Source organism: Coregonus lavaretus (assembly GCF_964263955.1).
Source record: "Coregonus lavaretus genome assembly, contig: HAP1_SCAFFOLD_886, whole genome shotgun sequence".
In the NCBI taxonomy this organism is placed as follows: Eukaryota; Metazoa; Chordata; class Actinopteri; order Salmoniformes; family Salmonidae; genus Coregonus; species Coregonus lavaretus.
Window position 1 is genome coordinate 112,381 of NW_028157559.1, and position 21,619 is coordinate 133,999.

The 21,619-nt window shown below is 42.6% G+C and overlaps 1 pseudogene across 1 annotated transcript in view; it reads right to left on the reverse strand.

Annotated features, from left to right (window-relative positions):
- Positions 1 to 829: 829 nt before the first annotated feature.
- Positions 830 to 21,619, reverse strand: part of LOC311125256 (collagen alpha-1(XIV) chain-like) — a 79,247-nt pseudogene continuing 58,457 nt past the window's right edge. The window contains exons 19-21 of the transcript in view: positions 10,122 to 10,199; positions 5,251 to 5,406; positions 830 to 2,244 (exon numbers count right to left, since the gene is read on the reverse strand). The product of the transcript in view is annotated as a collagen alpha-1(XIV) chain-like (transcript). The remainder of the gene's footprint in view (positions 2,245 to 5,250; positions 5,407 to 10,121; positions 10,200 to 21,619) is intronic.

Below are 21,619 nucleotides of genomic sequence, written 5' to 3' on the forward strand. Positions count from 1 at the left end.
ATTTTCGTGTGTTTCATTCAACCTCAGCTGCAGTGAGATGGCATTCATTGTGTGAGTCCCAAATGGCACCCTATTCCTCATAGAGTGCACTACTTTTGACCAGGGCCAATAGGGGGGCCCATAGGGCTCTGATCAAAAGTAGTGCACTATACAGGGAATAGGGTGGCATTTTAAATTCTTTCATTGGCTGCGGTCGGCTGCTTCGTTCTGTTGTAATTTAGAGAATATTAAAGTGGAGATTCTTTGGCCTTTGCCTCTCAGCCACAGACCATTTCTGCAGTTTCTTCAGAAGTCTGATCTCTCCACTAATTCGACTGCGCTTCGACCTTAATTGATTTCAGATGCCTCTGAGACCTTTATAATCCCAGCATAGCCTTTTGATGTCTGGTGGCCCCTCAGGAAACCATTGTGGAAATGCACCTCAACAGTGAGTGTGATACTATAGTCATTGGGCTTTTTAGACTGGGGAGTCGGAAAACCTTTTATAGTGTGGCTTCACTGGTGTTTGTCACTGTCTGACACACTAACTGTTGGCTGGACTTGAAGTATCAACTGGACTGGACTCAAGTGTTACTGTTCAAATGAAGCCCGATTTACCTATCAAGACAACCCATTTTAGTGCTTACAGGGAAAATGTCTCATCCTCTTGAGAGGCAGCTGATTGAGTCCTGCTGTTCTTTTGAAAGAAAAAAACCTACCGTATGTACTGAGACAACAGAACTTATACCTAGTTCTAGCAGGCCCTACTAATCAAACACAGAGCTACAGAACAGTTCACTGTTGTAGTACAGTTTTATTGGTTATAAAACAAATAATAAAGTAAAAAATAAATAACTTCCTAATTCAGTTTCAACGGTTTGGTGGTCTGGTGAGACATTCCACTGGTACCTGTTTGATCTACATTATGAATTCCATTTCAGTCCAAAAACACAAATTAGACCACAGGCCTAACTATATTCAACTCTCCTCTTCTCCTCACAGTGGACGGGCCCCACGTTGCATAATCATAATAACAACAAATTGGAACGGCAATAAGGAAAACATAAAACTTCACAGATTTGTGGAGCTCATCACAAGTTCTTCTAGCACCTTCTCTGTGTACTTTTGCCTGTGACGAGTTAGTGTAACTAACACCTATTCGTACAAGACCAAGTCCATGTCAATTAACAATGCGATAACAGTACGATTGGACAGAACGCGTGAGAGTCTTACAATAGCTGTAGTTTTCTTTGATAGGACAGTGGTTAAAGTTTGGTTCCTCCAATGTTTAGGCTTACTTAAAAACAAATGCCTCATCGTACAATAACAGTGAGGGAAAGGCTGCTTCAACAGAGGTCACAATGTCTTATTAAATCAAGAAGAGAGGCCACTGTACACAAATACTGAGGAATCATTGTGAGAACTGGCTTGACAACTTAAAGATTGAGGGGAAAGTCAACATGGAAGCACTGAAATGTAAATGACACATGGTTATAAAAAGCTGACAGCCTGTACAAATGTCATCCATTCATGATCTCAAATTACAAAAAGATGTTTGACTTATTACACATCAACCCAACGACACAATCCAGTAATTCTCAATGCGCTGGCATGCAACTGCACTAAAAAGGTAAGTAATTTTAATGTACATCATTGGGCATAGTTTCTCTTCCTCAGTCCCCCTACATCCCACACACCAGCATTTACATAAATCAGGCACTTTTCGGATATCCTAATCTGACATCGCTATCCTACAGGAATAGCATACAGGAGACCCTGGCTAGCGACACGGGGGTATCTGACGCCTGCCGTACATATTTTTGACATCTTCATTAACCCACAGGGACTTAGAAAGGTGGTTGGACTGTCTGCCTGCTCAAGAACTGTAGACAGCTTTCTGTCCTGTCTGGGCTTCTCCAATCACCTCCACTTCTCCTTCAGTATCTGCTGCAGCTTCGCTCCTCTGTCCAGTCTGGTCTGTGTGTCCTGTCTGGGCTGTGTTAGCGGTGGCTCTCCTCTGTGTGACCACGTCTCTGGAGAAGCGCCTCATCATTATCCCTGGGGACCTTAGCTCAGTGTCCTGGGAGTGGGATTGGGGTGCAGGGTAATTGGGCTGGTAGTACTGAGGGGGGTAGCCTCTATACCCAGCGTATGGGTCCTCTTCCTCATCATCTTCCTCATCCTCATCGTTGTTGTAATTTCCACGGGGGTCATAACGGCCAGTGGGGTCATAGTTTTGGTAGTTGGTGTGGGGGAGTTGTTGTACTATGGTGGGGAACATTGGATCAGTGGATGTGTCATGATGTTGGGTCATCACTAGCAACCTCTTTCTAAACTACCACCGCTAAGTTAGCTTGTTGCCTGGGGTTAGCAGAATGACGGACAGGAGAAAGCAGACAGAGAGCCACAGGCACAACATTGCTGTAGTGTGAACAACACAGTGTGTAGCTGTGGATGTATAACAGGGAGGGTGAGCCACAACAGTGGTGGTGAGTGGGAATCTGATTAGTATTTGTCATTCACAAGGATGCCTTGATCAGGAGAAAGCAGATATACACAGGGAGGAAGGAAGATGGTGGCTGGTGGGTTGGGTGAAGCAAAGCATTGTCTAGAAAACAATATCTTCTGATTCATGTCTTTAGAAAAATCAAGATGGATTGTTTTCCAAGCTGGGGTGATGTGATGCGAGGTTAGCAAGCACTACACACTGTCTGATGACAGGCAGAGATAGATGGAGAGCGTAGCGCTGGTTTGAACACAGTGGTGGTGATCTCAAGGGCTAGGTAGTGGGGCGGGAATGGGTTGGAGAGGAGAGAAGAGGAGGGGAGAGGGTGGCTGATGGTCTCTATGTGGGGAGAGAAGAGAGGAGGAGAGGGTGGCTGATGGTCTCTATGTGGGGAGAGGAGAGGGTGGCTGATGGTCTCTATGTGGGGAGGAAGAGAGGGTGGCTGATGGTCTCTTTATGTGGGGAGGAAGAGAGGGTGGCTGATGGTCTCTTTATGTGGGGAGGAAGAGAGGGTGGCTGATGGTCACTTTATGTGGGGAGGGAGGGAGGGAGGGAGGAGAGGGTGGCTGGAACTAAGAGAATGTTGCTCAGTAGTCATTCTCATATTCCTGTTCCCGTCCTCCTTGAGTTAGAACCAGAACAGAGGAGACAGACAGAGAGACAGAGAGAAACACGGACCTTACGTCAGTACAGATGCAAGACCACATAACACCAACATGCTACCATTCCAAATACCACATGGACCCACTAGTGGATGTGCTAGTCAGTATCTCTGACCCACTAGTGGATGTGCTAGTCAGTATCTCTGACCCACTAGTGGATGTGCTAGTCAGTATCTCTGACCCACTAGTGGATGTGCTAGTCAGTATCTCTGACCCACTAGTGGATGTGCTAGTCAGTATCTCTGACCCACTAGTGGATGTGCTAGTCAGTATCTCTGACCCACTAGTGGATGTGCTAGTCAGTATCTCTGACCCACTAGTGGATGTGCTAGTCAGTATCTCTGACCCACTAGTGGATGTGCTAGTCAGTATCTCTGACCCACTAGTGGATGTGCTAGTCAGTATCTCTGACCCAGTAGTGGATGTGCTAGTCAGTATCTCTGACCCACTAGTGGATGTGCTAGTCAGTATCTCTGACCCACTAGTGGATGTGCTAGTCAGTATCTCTGACCCACTAGTGGATGTGCTAGTCAGTATCTCTGACCCACTAGTGGATGTGCTAGTCAGTATCTCTGACTCGGACTGCTGTGTTATGGCAGCTGCTCATCAGAGCTCTGAAAGCAGACATGTAGAGACACAACATAGTGCTGTCATCTTTTTCTCTTTCTTCATGTAAGAAAATGTAATAGATGTAGAACAGTGAAAACAGAGTCACACAGGATACATGGTTTTACATCCAGTATACTTACAGTATACTAACTCAGTCATGCACAACGTGTGGCGATGCATTTTATGTCAAATGCATCACCACATGTTACTGTAAGATACAATCCCATTTTTACCACATCTGTGTGAATGTACCAATTGTTCAATGACAAATACCCTGCCTGAATTCAATCAAAACAGCTATAGCATAATTGTGTTCGCTGCTGGGAGTGACCGTGGAATGTATTAATCAATAGTTGTGATCAGTGTGGTAGGTTTTCTACATACAATACAGTATGATGATAGCTTCTCAGACAGACTCTCTGAGACACTTCATAGTCTAGCAGGGATGAGCCAAGACATGCTCACTCATATTAAACCTTCATAGTGTGGATGAGACCATAAACTTCTCACGAGAACATACGTCACATCATAACATTTCGATAGCTCTAAAATACTTTACGAAATTTATAAGGACAATTACAATGTCAATCTCTGTAAGATTTACCAGTCGCCAATTAGTCAGTCACTGGGAAAATACTTTTACTAGATGGAAAGTCAGGGCAGAGCCAGACACTGGAGTTGTTTATGTCCTGAAACGATCTGCAATAAACATTGTCAAGTGTCTTTCATTTCATCTAATGAAAATAACACTAACCATTCGTCTATACAAACTGGGTCATTGTCCCTTCAAAATACTGGGTCAAAATAGCAGATGACTAGAATGACATTACTCTCCTGTCATTACGGTCACAACTGCAACGTAGGATGAAGAGAATACTTTAGATCTGACATACAAAATACTTTCTGTTACTCCCTCTTTCTACATTTAGGTTTTGATTGAATTCAGGAATAATATACACTGAGTGGGCAACACATTAAGAACACCTGTTCTTTCCATGACAGACTGACCAGGTGAATCCAGGTGAAAGCTATGATCCCTTATTGATGTCACTTGTTAAATCCACTTCAATCAGTGTAGATGAAGGGGAGGAGACAGGTTAAATAAGGATTTTAAAGCCTTGAGACAATTGAGACATGGATTGTGTATGTGTGCCATTCAGAGGGTGAATGGACAAGACAAAATATTTAAGTGCCTTTGAACGGGGTAATTTGACACAACTGTGGGAAGCATTGGAGTCAACATGGGCCAGCATTCCTGTGGAATGCTTTCGACACCTTGTAGAGTCCATGCCCCGACGAATTGAGGCTGTTCTGAGGGCAAAATCAATATTAGGAAGGGGTTCTTAATGTTTTATACACTCAGTGCATAACCATACACAGTATCCATCAGATTTAATGTAGAGTGGTATAAAACCCAGTTCCTCCTAGTAATCTCAGTCCTACAGTATCCAGAACATATAGATAGGGATATCTATGTGTTCCGATGGTGGTTACCTCCAACGTTGTAGCCCAAACAGGAGTTCTGGTCACAGTAGCCAGCAGCACCAGCGGGGCCCGTGGATCCAGGGGTGCCCGGTCGCCCTGGGGGGCCCTGGCTGCCTGGTCTACCTGGGGGGCCCTGGCTGCCTGTACGGCCCTCTCCTAGAAGACCTGTGGAGGCAAGATACACAGTTAGTAACAGGACCTACAAGGAACAAAATATATACCAAAAACCAGTCTCTTGCTACGGCTGACCATGTTGTAAACTGTAGAGATAAAATAATGAAAACAATGTTTTATGAATCGTCCCTCCTGTTACTTCTGCGATGACAAACTAGGATGTAAAATAGTCTGTGTGTTGTTGAATATGTGTAGGTTCCCTCAGAATAATGCCCTGAACCCAGATCAGACAGTTTGGATTAGTTTATTATCCTACTTCTGTTGAATTTTCCACTACAGAAGCCTGTCCTTCAGCCCAGTTCCAGCCCAGTTTGATTACAGCAGCCTAGTTTGACTACAGCAGCCTAATCCCAGCCCAGTTACAGCCATGAACACACAGATCTATGTTTGCTGACATGGCAACAATCTGAGGCGTTGTGGTGGTCAGTGAGATATGAGTGGAATCCTCTGTCGGGTGGAATATTTGCGGGTGGAATATATACTCTCATTTACAGAGTTCTGCTTTTGGATAAAAAAAATATCATCCCTGATTTCCAGCAAAGTAGTGAAACCTCTGGCAGAACCCACAGTCTGTTTTGCCATTAATACATTTCAGAGAACTTTGTCAGAGCTGAGTATCAATTAAACAACAATCACCAGCATTGTCCTGTATTGATTTATGTACAAAGAAGAATCAATACAAAGGGTTTGTTTCTCACAAAAATATTGTCCAAACATCTGTTTGACATTCTAGACAGCAATCCAAAAAATATAAATTTTAAATCCAAAACACATGAGGATTTTTCTGATGTTATTAAAAGTTTCAAGTGTTGTTTTCTTTATAGAAAACCCATAGTAAGAGCAATTTCACTGCAGTCTGAATACACAAGAGCTGTCAATCAAAAAAACACTGTGGCCTTTGATTTACATGCTTTTATTTAAGTGTGTCAGCCGTTAGTGTCCCATGGAACCCATACTGTTCTACAAATACCTCTCATTATAGTGCTGGATTGTCTGTATAAGAAGGTGGTAGTGAATGGGATGCATATCTACACATGCATTATCTGGGATTTCTAATTGTTTGAGGGAGGATTGTGGCGGGAAGGTGAGAGGGGGGGGGGGGGGGGGGGGTGATGTGAGGATGACAAGGAGAAGTGTACACAGTGAACATACTGCATGTGGATTAGTATACACGCTGCCACTACATACTGCATGTGGATTAGTATACACGCTGCCACTACATACTGCATGTGGATTAGTATTCACTCTGCCTCTACATGCTGCATGTGGATTAGTATAAACTCTGCCTCTACATACTGCATGTGGATTAATATACACTCTGCCTCTACATACTGCATGTGGATTAATATACACTCTGCCTCTACATACTGCATGTGGATTAGTATAATCTCTGCCTATATATACTGCATGTGGATTAATATACACTCTGCCTCTACATACTGCATGTGGATTAATATACACTCTACCTCTACATACTGCATGTGGATTAGTATAAACTCTGCCTCTACATACTGCATGTGGATTAGTATAAACTCTGCCTATACATACTGTATGTGGATTAATATACACTCTACCTCTACATACTGCATGTGGATTAGTATAAACTCTGCCTCTACATACTGTATGTGGATTAGTATAAACTCTGCCTACACATACTGCATGTGGATTAGTATACACGCTGCCACTACATACAGTGGGGAAAAAAGTATTTAGTCAGCCACCAATTGTGCAAGTTCTCCCACTTAAAAAGATGAGAGAGGCCTGTAATTTTCATCATAGGTACACGTCAACTATGACAGACAAATTGAGGAAAATACATCCAGAAAATCACATTGTAGGATTTTTAATGAATTTATTTGCAAATTATGGTGGAAAATAAGTATTTGCTCACCTACAAACAAGCAAGATTTCTGGCTCTCACAGACCTGTAACTTCTTCTTTAAGAGGCTCCTCTGTCCTCCACTCGTTACCTGTATTAATGGCACCTGTTTGAACTTGTTATCAATATAAAAGACACCTGTCCACAACCTCAAACAGTCACACTCCAAACTCCACTATGGCCAAGACCAAAGAGCTGTCAAAGGACACCAGAAACAAAATTGTAGACCTGCACCAGGCTGGGAAGACTGAATCTGCAATAGGTAAGCAGAAAAAATCTACTGTGGGAGCAATTATTAGGAAATGGAAGACATACAAGACCACTGATAATCTCCCTCGATCTGGGGCTCCACGCAAGATCTCACCCCGTGGGGTCAAAATGATCAAAATGATCCCAGAACCACATGGGGGGACCTAGTGAATGACCTGCAGAGAGCTGGGACCAAAGTAACAAAGCCTACCATCAGTAACACACTACGCCGCCAGGGACTCAAATCCTGCAGTGCCAGACGTGTCCCCCTGCTTAAGCCAGTACATGTCCAGGCCCGTCTGAAGTTTGCTAGAGTGCATTTGGATGATCCAGAAGAGGATTGGGAGAATGTCATATGGTCAGATGAAACCAAAATATAACTTTTTGGTAAAAACTCAACTCGACGTGTTTGGAGGACAAAGAATGCTGAGTTGCATCCAAAGAACACCATACCTACTGTGAAGCATGGGGGTGGAAACATCATGCTTTGGTGCTGTTTTTCTGCAAAGGACCAGGACGACTGATCCGTGTAAAGGAAAGAATGAATGGGGCCATGTATCGTGAGATTTTGAGTGAAAACCTCCTTCCATCAGCAAGGGCATTGAAGATGAAACGTGGCTGGGTCTTTCAGCATGACAATGATCCCAAACACACCGCCCGGACAACGAAGGAGTGGCTTCGTAAGAAGCATTTCAAGGTCCTGGAGTGGCCTAGCCAGTCTCCAGAACTCAACCCCATAGAAAATCTTTGGAGGGAGTTGAAAGTCCGTGTTGCCCAGCGACAGCCCCAAAACATCACTGCTCTAGAGGAGATCTGCATGGAGGAATGGGCCAAAATACCAGCAACAGTGTGTGAAAACCTTGTGAAGACTTACAGAAAACGTTTGACCTGTGTCATTGCCAACAAAGGGTATATAACAAAGTATTGAGAAACTTTTGTTATTGACCAAATACTTATTTTCCAACATAATTTGCAAATAAATTCATTAAAAATCCTACAATGTGATTTTCTGGATTTCTTTTTCTCATTTTGTCTGTCATAGTTGACGTGTACCTATGATGAAAATTACAGGCCTCTCTCATCTTTTTAAGTGGGAGAACTTGCACAATTGGTGGCTGACTAAATACTTTTTTTCCCCACTGTACTGCATGTGGATTAGTATACATTCTGCCTCTACATACTGCATGTGGATTAGTATACAAGCTGCCTCTACATACTGCATGTGGATTAGTATCAACTCTGCCTATACATACTGCATGTGGATTAGTATAAACTCTGCCTCTACATACTGCATGTGGATTAGTATAAACTCTGCCTCTACATACTGCATGTGGATTAGTATAAACTCTGCCTCTACATACTGCATGTGGATTAGTATAAACTCTGCCTCTACATACTGCATGTGGATTAGTATAAACTCTGCCTCTACATACTGCATGTGGATTAGTATAAACTCTGTCTCTACATACTGCATGTGGATTAGTATAAACTCTGCCTCTACATACTGCATGTGGATTAGTATAAACTCTGCCTCTACATACTGCATGTGGATTAGTATAAACTCTGCCTCTACATACTGCATGTGGATTAGTATAAACTCTGCCTCTACATACTGCATGTTGTCTGGATATCATGTTTATCGTCTGTCTGTATTGGGTAAATCCATTTGAATTCAATCACGTTTTGACAGCATCCTTTTTGATAAAAAAAAACTTTCCATACATGTTTGCCCATGAAAGAAGTGGTCAGAAAGTGACATTTTGGATCTTGAATGCCAAAACATTTCAGAGATAAATGTGCTCAAAGTTTACCCATTTTGCATACCCTACTATACTATGAGACATTCATGTCTTCATCACTGGAAAAGATTGAGATTGATATTATTTAAAAGTTTACAAACAGGGTTGACAAATTGTTTAATAATGGTATGGTGGGGTATGCAAAATGGGTAAACTTTGAGCACCTTTATTTCTTGAATGTTTTGGCATTCAGGTCCAAAAAGTCACTTTCTGGCCACTTCTATCATGGGGAAATATGTATGGAAGATTTTGTTCAAATCAAAAGGGGTGCTGTCAAGAAGAGATTGAATTCAAATCAAAAGGGCTGCTGTCAAAAAGTGATTGAATTCAAATAAAAAAGGGTGCTGTCAAAAAGTGATTGAATTCAAATCAAAAGGTGTGCTGTCAAAAAGTGATTGAATTCAAAGCAAAAAGGGTGCTGTCAAAAAGTGATTGAATTCAAATCAAAAAGGGTGCTGTCAAAAAGTGATTGAATTCAAATCAAAAGGGGGGCTGTCAAAAAGTGATTGAATTCAAAGCAAAAAGGGTGCTGTCAAAAAGTGATTGAATTCAAATCAAAAAGGGTGCTGTCAAAAAGTGATTGAATTCAAATGATATACCCTATATTCTGTTTATTGAATAGTGGCAGCACCACTATTCAAATTCCTGAATATGCAAATGTTTTGGCGAACAAAGGTGATTCTGATTCTGTAAGATGGAAGGATGAGAGGGAGGAGTGTGATGGGAGGATAAGAGAGGAGTGATGAGAGGATGTAAGGGGATGTTGTGCTGGTCCTTACCTGGTGGCCCTGGGGGACCTCTGGGGCCCTGTGTCCCCACACCTTGACTCCCCCTCTCCCCCTTCTCTCCTGGGAAACCTGAGGACAGACCACACACGAAGAAGATATGACTTTGACCTTAACAGAAAGTCACCATGTCCTCATGTAACTTCTTACATTCTCCTAGTACCTCTCTGACACCCAGTACACTGGTCTTCATCTAGTCAGACTAACCCTAACCCTAACCCTTCTCCTAGTACCTCTCTGACACCCAGTACACTGGTCTACATCTAGTCAGACTAACCCTAACCCTTCTCCTAGTACCTCTCTGACACCCAGTACACTGGTCTTCATCTAGTCAGACTAACCCTAACCCTTCTCCTAGTACCTCTCTGACACCCAGTACACTGGTCTTCATCTAGTCAGACTAACCCTAACCATTCTCCTAGTACCTCTCTGACACCCAGTACACTGGTCTACATCTAGTCAGACTAACCCTAACCCTTCTCCTAGTACCTATCTGACACCCAGTACACTGGTCTACATCTAGTCAGACTAACCCTAACCCTTCTCCTAGTACCTATCTGACACCCAGTACACTGGTCTACATCTAGTCAGACTAACCCTAACCCTTCTCCTAGTACCTATCTGACACCCAGTACACTGGTCTACATCTAGTCAGACTAACCCTAACCCTTCTCCTAGTACCTCTCTGACACCCAGTACACTGGTCTTCATCTAGTCAGACTGCCCTTCTCTACTATGCCCTGCCAAGCAATGCTTTAACTGCTCAGTAAACCAGTACTCTTTCCTCTGGTGGCTGTACCCAACCTAGTCCATTAGTATGCCTTGGTTTCCCTGCCCTACCGTCCCCTGTCAAGCTGAACCAAGCCAAGCTCCTGCCCTACCGTCCCCTGCCAAGCTGAACCAAGCCAAGCTCCTGCCCTACCGTCCCCTGCCAAGCTGAACCAAGCCAAGCTCCTGCCCTACCGTCCCCTGCCAAGCTGAACCAAGCCAAGGTCCTGCTCTACCGTCCCCTGCCAAGCTGAACCAAGCCAAGGTCCTGCCCTAGTGAGCCCTGCCAAGCTGAACCAAGCCAAGCTCCTGCTCTACCGTCCCATGCCAAGCTGAACCAAGCCAAGGCCCTGCTCTACCGTCCCCTGCCAAGCTGAACCAAGCCAAGCTCCTGCTCTACCGTCCCCTGCCAAGCTGAACCAAGCCAAGGTCCTGCCCTAGTGAGCCCTGCCAAGCTGAACCAAGCCAAGCTCCTGCTCTACCGTCCCATGCCAAGCTGAACCAAGCCAAGGCCCTGCTCTACCGTCCCCTGCCAAGCTGAACCAAGCCAAGCTCCTGCTCTACCGTCCCCTGCCAAGCTGAACCAAGCCAAGGTCCTGCCCTAGCGAGCCCTGCCAAGCTGAACCAAGCCAAGGTCCTGCCCTAGCGAGCCCTGCCAAGCTGAACCAAGCCAAGGTCCTGCCCTAGCGAGCCCTGCCAAGCTGAACCAAGCCAAGGTCCTACTCTACCGTCCCCTGCAAAGCTGAACCAAGCCAAGGCCCTGCCCTAGCGAGCCCTGCCAAGCTGAACCAAGCCAAGGTCCTGCCCTAGCTAGCCCTGCCAAGCTGAACCAAGCCAAGGTCCTGCCCTAGCGAGCCCTGCCAAGCTGAACCAAGCCAAGATCCTGCCAAGCTGAACCAAGCCAAGGTCCTGCCCTAGCGAGCCCTGCCAAGCCAAATCAGAGGAGTGGTGGTGTGTGGTGTTGTTTAACACCAGGCTGACACTCTGTTTATGGTGTTTAACACCAGGCTGACACTCTGTTTATGGTGTTGTTTAACACCAGGCTGACACTCTGTTTATGTGTTTAACTGACTGGAGGAGAGAAGCAGAGGCCCTACTGCTAACTACTTATGTGTCAGACGAGACTGTTGATGTTTCTACAGTAGCTGACTACTGCTGACTAGCCTCATCTCTCTGCTCTCTGCTCTCCCTGTACCATTATCAAGTCTGTTCTAATTGGCAACACAAAGACTATTGCTGCAGACGCTCAAACATGCTGCATCTCTATGTAAATAGTTCAGGTTATGTTTGTGTATAATGTTCTGTCATATTCCTGTTTGTGTATAATGTTCTGTCACATTCCTGTTTGTGTATAATGTTTTGTCATATACCCGTTTGTGTATAATGTTCTGTCATATTCCTGTTTGTGTTTTATTTATTTTTTTGGGGGGGCTAGATCAGCTTAATATTGCAGATAGATTGTAACTTCCATCAATGTAATTGTCTGCATCACTTTCAATCCCCCATGTTTTTTATATATATATAAATATATATATACATATACATACATACATACATACATACATACATACATACATACATACATACATACATACATACATACATACATACATATACACATATATACACACATACATACATACATACACACACACACACACATACATATATACATATATACATATACATACATACACATAGATATATATATATACATACATACACATATACACACATACACACACACATACACATACATACATACATACATACATACATACATACATACATACATACATACATACATACATACATACATACATACATACATACATACATACATACATACATACATACATACATACATACATACATACATACATACATACATATATACATACATACATACATGCCTTGTAAAGATCCGACGGCGAACGAGTAAACTGCCTCTCCCATCAATCCTATTAGCCAACGTTCAAGCTTTGGATAATAAAATGGACGATTTAAGATTACGGTTATCCTACCAACGGGACATTAAAAACTGTAATATCTTATGTTTCACGGAGTCGTGGCTGAATGACAACAATGACAACATTCAGCTAGCAGGCTATACGCTACATCGGCAGGACAGAACGGCAGACTCGGGTAAGACGAGGGGTGGCGGTCTCTGTATTTTTGTAAACAACAGCTGGTGCACAAAATCAAATACTAAGGAAGTCTCAAGGTTTTGCTCGCCTGAGGTAGAGTATCTTATGATAAGCTGTAGACCACACTATTTACCAAGAGAGTTTTCATCTATACTTTTCATAGCTGTCTATTTACCACCACAAACCAATGCTGGCATTAAGATTGCACTGAATGAGTTGTACAAGGCCATTAATCAACAGGAAAACGCTCATCCAGATGCAGCGCTCCTAGTAGCAGGGGACTTTAATGCAGGGAAACTTAAATCCGTTCTACCTCATTTCTACCAGCATGTTAAATGTGCAACCAGAGGGGAAAAAACTCTAGACCACCTTTACTCCACACACAGAGACGCATACAAAGCTCTCCCTCGCCCTCCATTTGGCAAATCTGACCATAACTCTATCCTCCTGATTCCTGCTTATAAGCAAAAACTGAAGCAGGAAGCACCAGTGACTCGGCTAATAAAAAAGTGGTCAGATGACGCAGATGCTAAGCTACAGGACTGTTTTGCTAGCACAGACTGGAACATGTTCAGGGATTCTTCAGACAGCATTGAGGAGTACACCACATCAGTCACTGGCTTCATCAATAAGTGCATCGATGATGTCGTCCCCACAGTGACCGTACGTACATACCCCAACCAGAAGCCATGGATTACAGGAAACATCCGCACTGAGCTAAAGGGTAGAGCTGCCGCTTTCAAGGAACGGGACTCTAACCCGGACGCTTATAAGAAATCCCGCTATGACCTCCGACGAACCATCAAACAGGCAAAGAGTCAATACAGGTCTAAGATTGAATCATACTACACTGGCTCTGACGCTCGTCGGATGTGGCAGGGCTTGAAAACTATTACAGACTACAAAGGGAAGCACAGCCGCGAGCTGCCCAGTGACACAAGCCTACCAGACGAGCTAAACCACTTCTATGCTCGCTTCGAGGCAAGCAACACTGAAGCATGCATGAGAGCACCAGCTGTTCCGGACGACTATGTGATCACGCTCTCCGTAGCCGATGTGAGTAAGACTTTTAAGCAGGTCAACATTCACAAGGCCGCAGGGCCAGACGGATTACCAGGACGTGTACTCCGAGCATGTGCTGACCAACTGGCAAGTGTCTTCACTGACATTTTCAACATGTCCCTGACTGAGTCTGTAATACCAACATGTTTCAAGCAGACCACCATAGTCCCCGTGCCCAAGAACTCTAAGATAACCTGCCTAAATGACTACCGACCCGTGGCACTGACGTCTGTAGCCATGAAGTGCTTTGAAAGACTGGTCATGGCTCACATCAACAGCATAATCCCAGAAACCCTAGACCCACTCCAATTTGCATACCGCCCCAACAGATCCACAGATGATGCAATCTCTATCGCACTCCACACTGCCCTTTCCCACCTGGACAAGAGGAACACCTACGTGAGAATGCTATTCATTGACTACAGCTCAGCATTCAACACCATAGTGCCCTCAAAGCTCATCACTAAGCTAAGGATCCTGGGACTAAACACCTCCCTCTGCAACTGGATCCTGGACTTCCTGACGGGCCGCCCCCAGGTGGTAAGGGTAGGTAACAACACATCTGCCACACTGATCCTCAACACGGGGGCCCCTCAGGGGTGCGTGCTCAGTCCCCTCCTGTACTCTCTGTTCACCCATGACTGCATGGCCAGGCACGACTCCAACACCATCATTAAGTTTGCCGACGACACAACAGTGGTAGGCCTGATCACCGACAACGATGAGACAGCCTATAGGGAGGAGGTCAGAGATCTGGCCGTGTGGTGCCAGGACAACAACCTCTCCCTCAACGTGACCAAGACAAAGGAGATGATTGTGGACTACAGGAAAAAAAAGAGGACTGAGCACGCCCCCATTCTCATCGACGGGGCTGTAGTGGAACAGGTTGAGAGCTTCAAGTTCCTTGGTGTCCACATCACCAACGAACTATCATGGTCCAAACACACCAAGACAGTCGTGAAGAGGGCACGACAAAGCCTATTCCCCCTCAGGAGACTAAAAAGATTTGGCATGGGTCCTCAGATCCTCAAAAAATTCTACAGCTGCACCATCGAGAGCATCCTGACTGGTTGCATCACCGCCTGGTATGGCAACTGCTTGGCCTCTGACCGCAAGGCACTACAGAGGGTAGTGCGTACGGCCCAGTACATCACTGGGGCAAAGCTCCCTGCCATCCAGGACCTCTATACCAGGCGGTGTCAGAGGAAGGCCCTCAAAATTGTCAAAGACTCCAGTCACCCTAGTCATAGACTGTTCTCTCTGCTACCGCACGGCAAGCGGTACCGGAGTGCCAAGTCTAGGTCCAAAAGACTTCTCAACAGCTTCTACCCCCAAGCCATAAGACTCCTGAACAGCTAATCATGGCTACCCGGACTATTTGCACTGCCCCCCCACCCCATCCCTTTTACGCTGCTGCTACTCTGTTAAGTATTTATGCATAGTCACTTTAACTCTACCCACATGTACATATTACCTCAACTAGCCGGTGCCCCCGCACATTGACTATGCAACGGTACCCCCCTGTATATATAGCCTCCCTACTGTCACTTTATTCTATTGTATATATAGCCTCCCTACTGTCACTTTATTTTTTACTTCTGCTCTTTTTTTCTCAACACTTTTTTGTTGTTGTTTTATTCTTACTTTTTTGTTTAAAATAAATGCACTGTTGGTTAAGGGCTGTAAGTAAGCATTTCACTGTAATGTCTGCACCTGTTGTATTCGGCGCATGTGACCAATAAAATTTGATTTGATTTGATTTGATACATACATACATATTATTTAAAAATATATATATATTCCCCTTTATTACTTTCCAACCCACCACCCTTTCCCTACTTGCAGTAAACTAGTGAACAACAATGCTTAGGCCTCTACTTCCAGCTTATACCTACTATCTACATTTTATGGACACAGTCAATTTTACAATAATTATATTTTGTCTGTTTTTTCTCCTGAACTTCCTCTACTCTCAACCTCTCCGATCATTTTCATGATGTCCATCCGGTTTGCTTCTATATGCCATATCTTTCTAACTGTGCTCTTTCACAAAAGCTCCCAACCTACAACCTATATAGTTATTATGGACACAGTATGATTACATTATTAGTTATCTTGTTATTATTTGTTGTTAGTTGTTATTAGTCCCATCCTTCAATTCCATTCAACACCTCCCATCTATCTTTTAACACCATCCATATAGGATTTCTATTTGCCATATATATTTCAACTGTACTGTGATGTCTTACAAAAGTTCTGAACCTTTCTATTCTCATTGTTTCTACAGATTGTGAATTGAAAATAAACATTTTTGCTAAAAGTATTATTATGTTATTGATCGATTGACTATGACTTTTCAGATCACCCAGTAATGCTATCTGCAGGGTTAGCTCCAGGTAAATATTGCAATCCTTTATCCATTCCTGGACCTGTGTCCAAAAACAAGCTACAAATGGACAGTACCAAAACAAATGATCTAATGATTCTGTCTCTTCGCAGCAAAATCTGCAGAGCTGGGAAGATTGTATCCCCCATATAAATAACATTATATTGGTAGCAAGAATTTTATATAATAATTTAAATTGAAAGATTCTAAGTTTTGAATCCAGTGTCGTTTTGCATATCAGTTCATAAACACTATGCCATGGGATCGGTACGTCAAAAATCTCTTCCCAACTATTTTGCAATCTATATGGAACGGCTGTCAATCCTTTGGTCCTTAAATGAAACTGATATACCTTTTTATTTATCACAGTTTTCCTTAACAAATTATGCTCTTTAATGCAAGGCCGACAGACAAGTTCCTTACTTTCTCCCCCTTCCACTTTCCTCTTCCATTTTTGCGGTAAGGCTGCAATTATTTGGTTGTAATTTTGGATAGAGCAGACATTTCCATATGTTTTTGTTAGCTGCATGTGCGACATAACTCCACCAGTCCTACCGATGATATCATTTACGAAGATTATACCTTTTTAAAATATTTTGTCAAAAGAAAAAGTATATTTAGTATATTTGAGTTTAACCACAATATTTGTTGCATTATTTGTTCTGTCGTTTCTGGAGGATTAAATTGAAATTGCAACCAACTTTCTATGGTTTGTTTTAGAAATAGTGATATTTGGGAGATGATCTCCTTTTCAAATAACTGAAAGTGAGTGGTTGTAATCTGAATAAAGGGAAAAAGGCCATTCTTGAACATTGGGTGAGACAATCTTACTAATTTGCTAGAGAACCAGTTCGGATTTAAGTATAACTTTTGTATGACTGAAGCTTTTAGTGATAGGTCTAATGCTTTAATATTTAATAATTTCTGTCCTCCGAATTCATATTCATTATATAAATAGGCCCGTTTAATTTTGTCTGGCTTGCCGTTCCAAATAAAATGGAATAAAAACTGTTCGCTAGGCGTAGGCAAGACCATAAGCAAATAGGTAAACTGGGATTATACTAAAGAGTTAATCAGGGTGATTTTTCCACAAATTGACAGGTATTTACCTTTCCATGGTAGCAAGATCTTATCTATTTTTGCTAACTTTCTATTAAAATTTATTGAAGTGAGATCATTTATTTCCTTTGGGATATGTATTCCGAGTATATCCACATCACCATCAGACCATTTTATTGGTAAACTACATGGTAATGTAACATTTTTATTTTTTAGTGATCCAATACGTAATATAGTACATTTGTCATAATTTGGTTGTAATCCAGAGAGGTTAGAAAATGTATCTAGATCCTCTATGAGGCTGTGGAGGGATTCTAGTTGTGGATGTAAAAGAAACATGAATCATCAGCGCACAATGACACCTTTGTTTTTAAGCCCTGGATTTCTAATCCCCTGATATTATTGTTGGATCTGATTTTAATAGCTAACATCTCAATGGCCACAATAAATAGATATGCCGATAGTGGACAACCTTGTTTCACTCCTCTTGACAGTTTAAAACTTTCGGAGAAATAGCCATTATTTACTATTTTACACCTAGGGTTACTATACATGATTTTGACCCATTTTATAAGAGATTCTCCAAAATTGAAATGCTCCAGGCATTTATATATAAACATTTATATATAAACCCCAGTTGTACCTTTTCCAAGTCTGCTATGAATAGATATTCCATAGTGTTCTATTGTTTCCAATACTTGCCTTATATTATCTCCAATGTATCTTCCATGTAAAAAAAACTGTCTGATTAGAATGAATAATATCCGACAATACCTTTTTAATTCTATGCGCTATACATTTTGCTAGAATTTTTGCATCACAACACTGAAGTGTAAAGGGCCTCCAATTTTTTTAATGGACTGGATCTTTATATTTTTCACTTGTATCCTGTTTCAGTAATAACGAGATCAGACCTTCTTCTTGAGTGTCAGATAATCTACCATTTACATAGGAGTGGTTAAAACATGCTAATAACGGTCCACTTAGTATATCAAAAAAGGTTTGGTATACCTCGACTGGTATGCCATCCAACCCTGGAGTTTTCCCAGACGTAAAGTCTTTAATTGCATCCAGAAGTTCCTCCTCTGTAATTTCACCTTCACATGAGTCTTTCTGTAAGGCTGTTAATTGTACATTATCAATAGAAAATACATCTCTACAATTAGCTTCAGTTAGAGGAGATGGAGGCGACTGAAACGAAAACATATGCTTAAAGTACTTTGTTTCCTACTTCAAAATATAATTTGGTGAATCATGGGTTACTCCGTCAATTGTAACCAGTTTCATAAAATTATTTTTGGTAGGATACCTATGTTGAAGATTAAAAAAGAATTTGGTGCATTTTTCCCCATATTCCATCCAGTTTGCTTTATTTTTATAATATATTACACTTGATCTTTCTTGAATAAGTTTCTCCATTTCTTTTTGTTTTTCCTCTAATTTATTCTGAGCCTCTATGTTACAGTTTTTATTGCCATCTATCTGTTCTTTTAGACTTTTTATTTCCTTTGTTAGTATAAACTCTTTTGACCTAAATTGCTTTAGTTTTTCGAGATGAGTACTGAATTGCATGGCCTCTAAAGGCACATTTAAAGGTGTCCCATACAATAAGGGGATTTGCTGTACCTATGTTATGTCGGAAAAAGTCAGTTATAAATTCCTTTGTCCTAGTTAAAAATTAATTATCATCCAATAGGCTTTGATTAAATTTCCAATATCCTCGCCCACGTGGAAATTCAGTAAGAGTAATGTATATGCCAATTATATGATGGTCCGACCACATTCTGTCCCCTATCAACACTTTTTAAACTTTTGGTGCCAACGAGAATGAGATAAGAAAGAAGTCAAGATGACATTATGTTACTCAGAATGGCACCGGAGAAGAGTTTTACAGCCCTCTAATCAATTGTACTATTATGTGTGTTTTTCCGGGTTATTTGTAATTTATGTTGTACATAATGTTTCTGCCATCGTCTCTTATAACCAAAAAGAGCTTCTGGGTATCAGGACAGTGATTACTCACCTCATATTGGACTAATAATTTTTCTTCAACGAGGCGGCCGCAAAGGATATCCTACAGACACCCGACAAGGCCCAAATCCCCGTCATTCGCATGAGGAAGAGACGGAGATATCGTGGACGTAGGTCGGGGTGCCTTGTAAGGATCCGACGGCGAGCGAGTAAACTGCCGCTCCCATCAATCCTATTAGCCAATCTTCAATCATTGGAAAATAAATTGGATGACCTAAGATTACGGTTATCCTACCAACGGGACATTAAAAACTGTAATATCTTATGTTTCACCGAGTCATGGCTGAACGACGACATGGATAACATACAGCTAGCGGGCTATACGCTACATCGGCAAGATAGAACGGCTGACTCCGGTAAGACAAGGAGTGGCGGTCTGTGTATATTTGTAAACAACAGCTGATGCACAAAATCAAATACTAAGGAAGTCTCGAGGTTTTGCTCGCCTGAGGTAGAGTATCTTATGATAAGCTGTAGACCACACTATTTACCAAGAGAGTTTTCATCTATATTTTTCATAGCTGTCTATTTACCACCACAAACCAATGCTGGCATTAAGATTGCACTGAATGAGCTGTATAAGGCCATAAGTCAACAGGAAAACACTCATCCAGAGGCAGCGCTCCTAGTGGCCGGGGACTTTAATGCAGGGAAACTTAAATCCGTTCTACCTAATTTCTACCAGCATGTTAAATGTGCAACCAGAGGGAAAAAAACTCTAGACCACCTTTACTCCACACACAGATGCATACAAAGCTCTCCCTCGCCCTCCATTTGGCAAATCTGACCATAACTATATCCTCCTGATTCCTGCTTATAAGCAAAAACTAAAGCAGGAAGCACCAGTGACTCGGTTAATAAAAAAGTGGTCAGATGACACAGATGCTAAGCTACAGGACTGTTTTGCTAGCACAGACTGGAACATGTTACGGGATTCTTCAGATAGCATTGAGGAGTACACCACATCAGTCACTGGCTTCATCAATAAGTGCATCGATGATGTCGTCCCCACAGTGACCGTACGTACATACCCCAACCAGAAGCCATGGATTACAGGAAACATCCGCACTGAGCTAAAGGGTAGAGCTGCCGCTTTCAAGGAGCGGGACTCTAACCCGGACGCTTATAAGAAATCCCGCTATGCCCTGCGACGAACCATCAAACAGGCAAAGAGTCAATACAGGACTAAGATTTAATCGTACTACACCGGCTCTGACGCTCGTCGGATGTGGCAGGGCTTGAAAACTATTACAGACTACAAAGGGAAGTACAGCCGCGAGCTTCCCAGTGACACAAGCCTACCAGACGAGCTAAACCACTCTATGCTCGCTTCGAGGCAAGCAACACTGAAGCATGCATGAGAGCACCAGCTGTTCCGGATGACTATGTGATCACGCTCTCCGTAGCCGATGTGAGTAAGACTTTTAAGCAGGTCAACATTCACAAGGCCGCAGGGCCAGACGGATTACCAGGACGTGTACTCCGAGCATGTGCTGACCAACTGGCAAGTGTCTTCACTGACATTTTCAACATGTCCCTGACTGAGTCTGTAATACCAACATGTTTCAAGCAGACCACCATAGTCCCCGTGCTCAAGGACACTAAGATAACCTGCCTAAATGACTACCGACCTGTAGCACTGACGTCTGTAGCCATGAAGTGCTTTGAAAGGCTGGTCATGGCTCACATCAACACCATTATCCCAGAAACCCTAGACCCCCACCAATTTGCATACCGCCCCAACAGATCCACAGATGATGCAATCTCTATTATTTTATTTTTTTCTCTTTTTTTATTTATTTTTTATTTTTTTTACTGACCGTCTGAAACATCATCATAGCTAGAGATATGACTGACCGGTCTGAAACATCATCATTGCTAGAGATATGACTGACCGGTCTGAAACATCATCATAGCTAGAGATATGACTGACCGGTCTGAAACATCATCATTGCTAGAGATATGACTGACCGGTCTGAAACATCATCATTGCTAGAGATATGACTGACCGGTCTGAAACATCATCATAGCTAGAGATA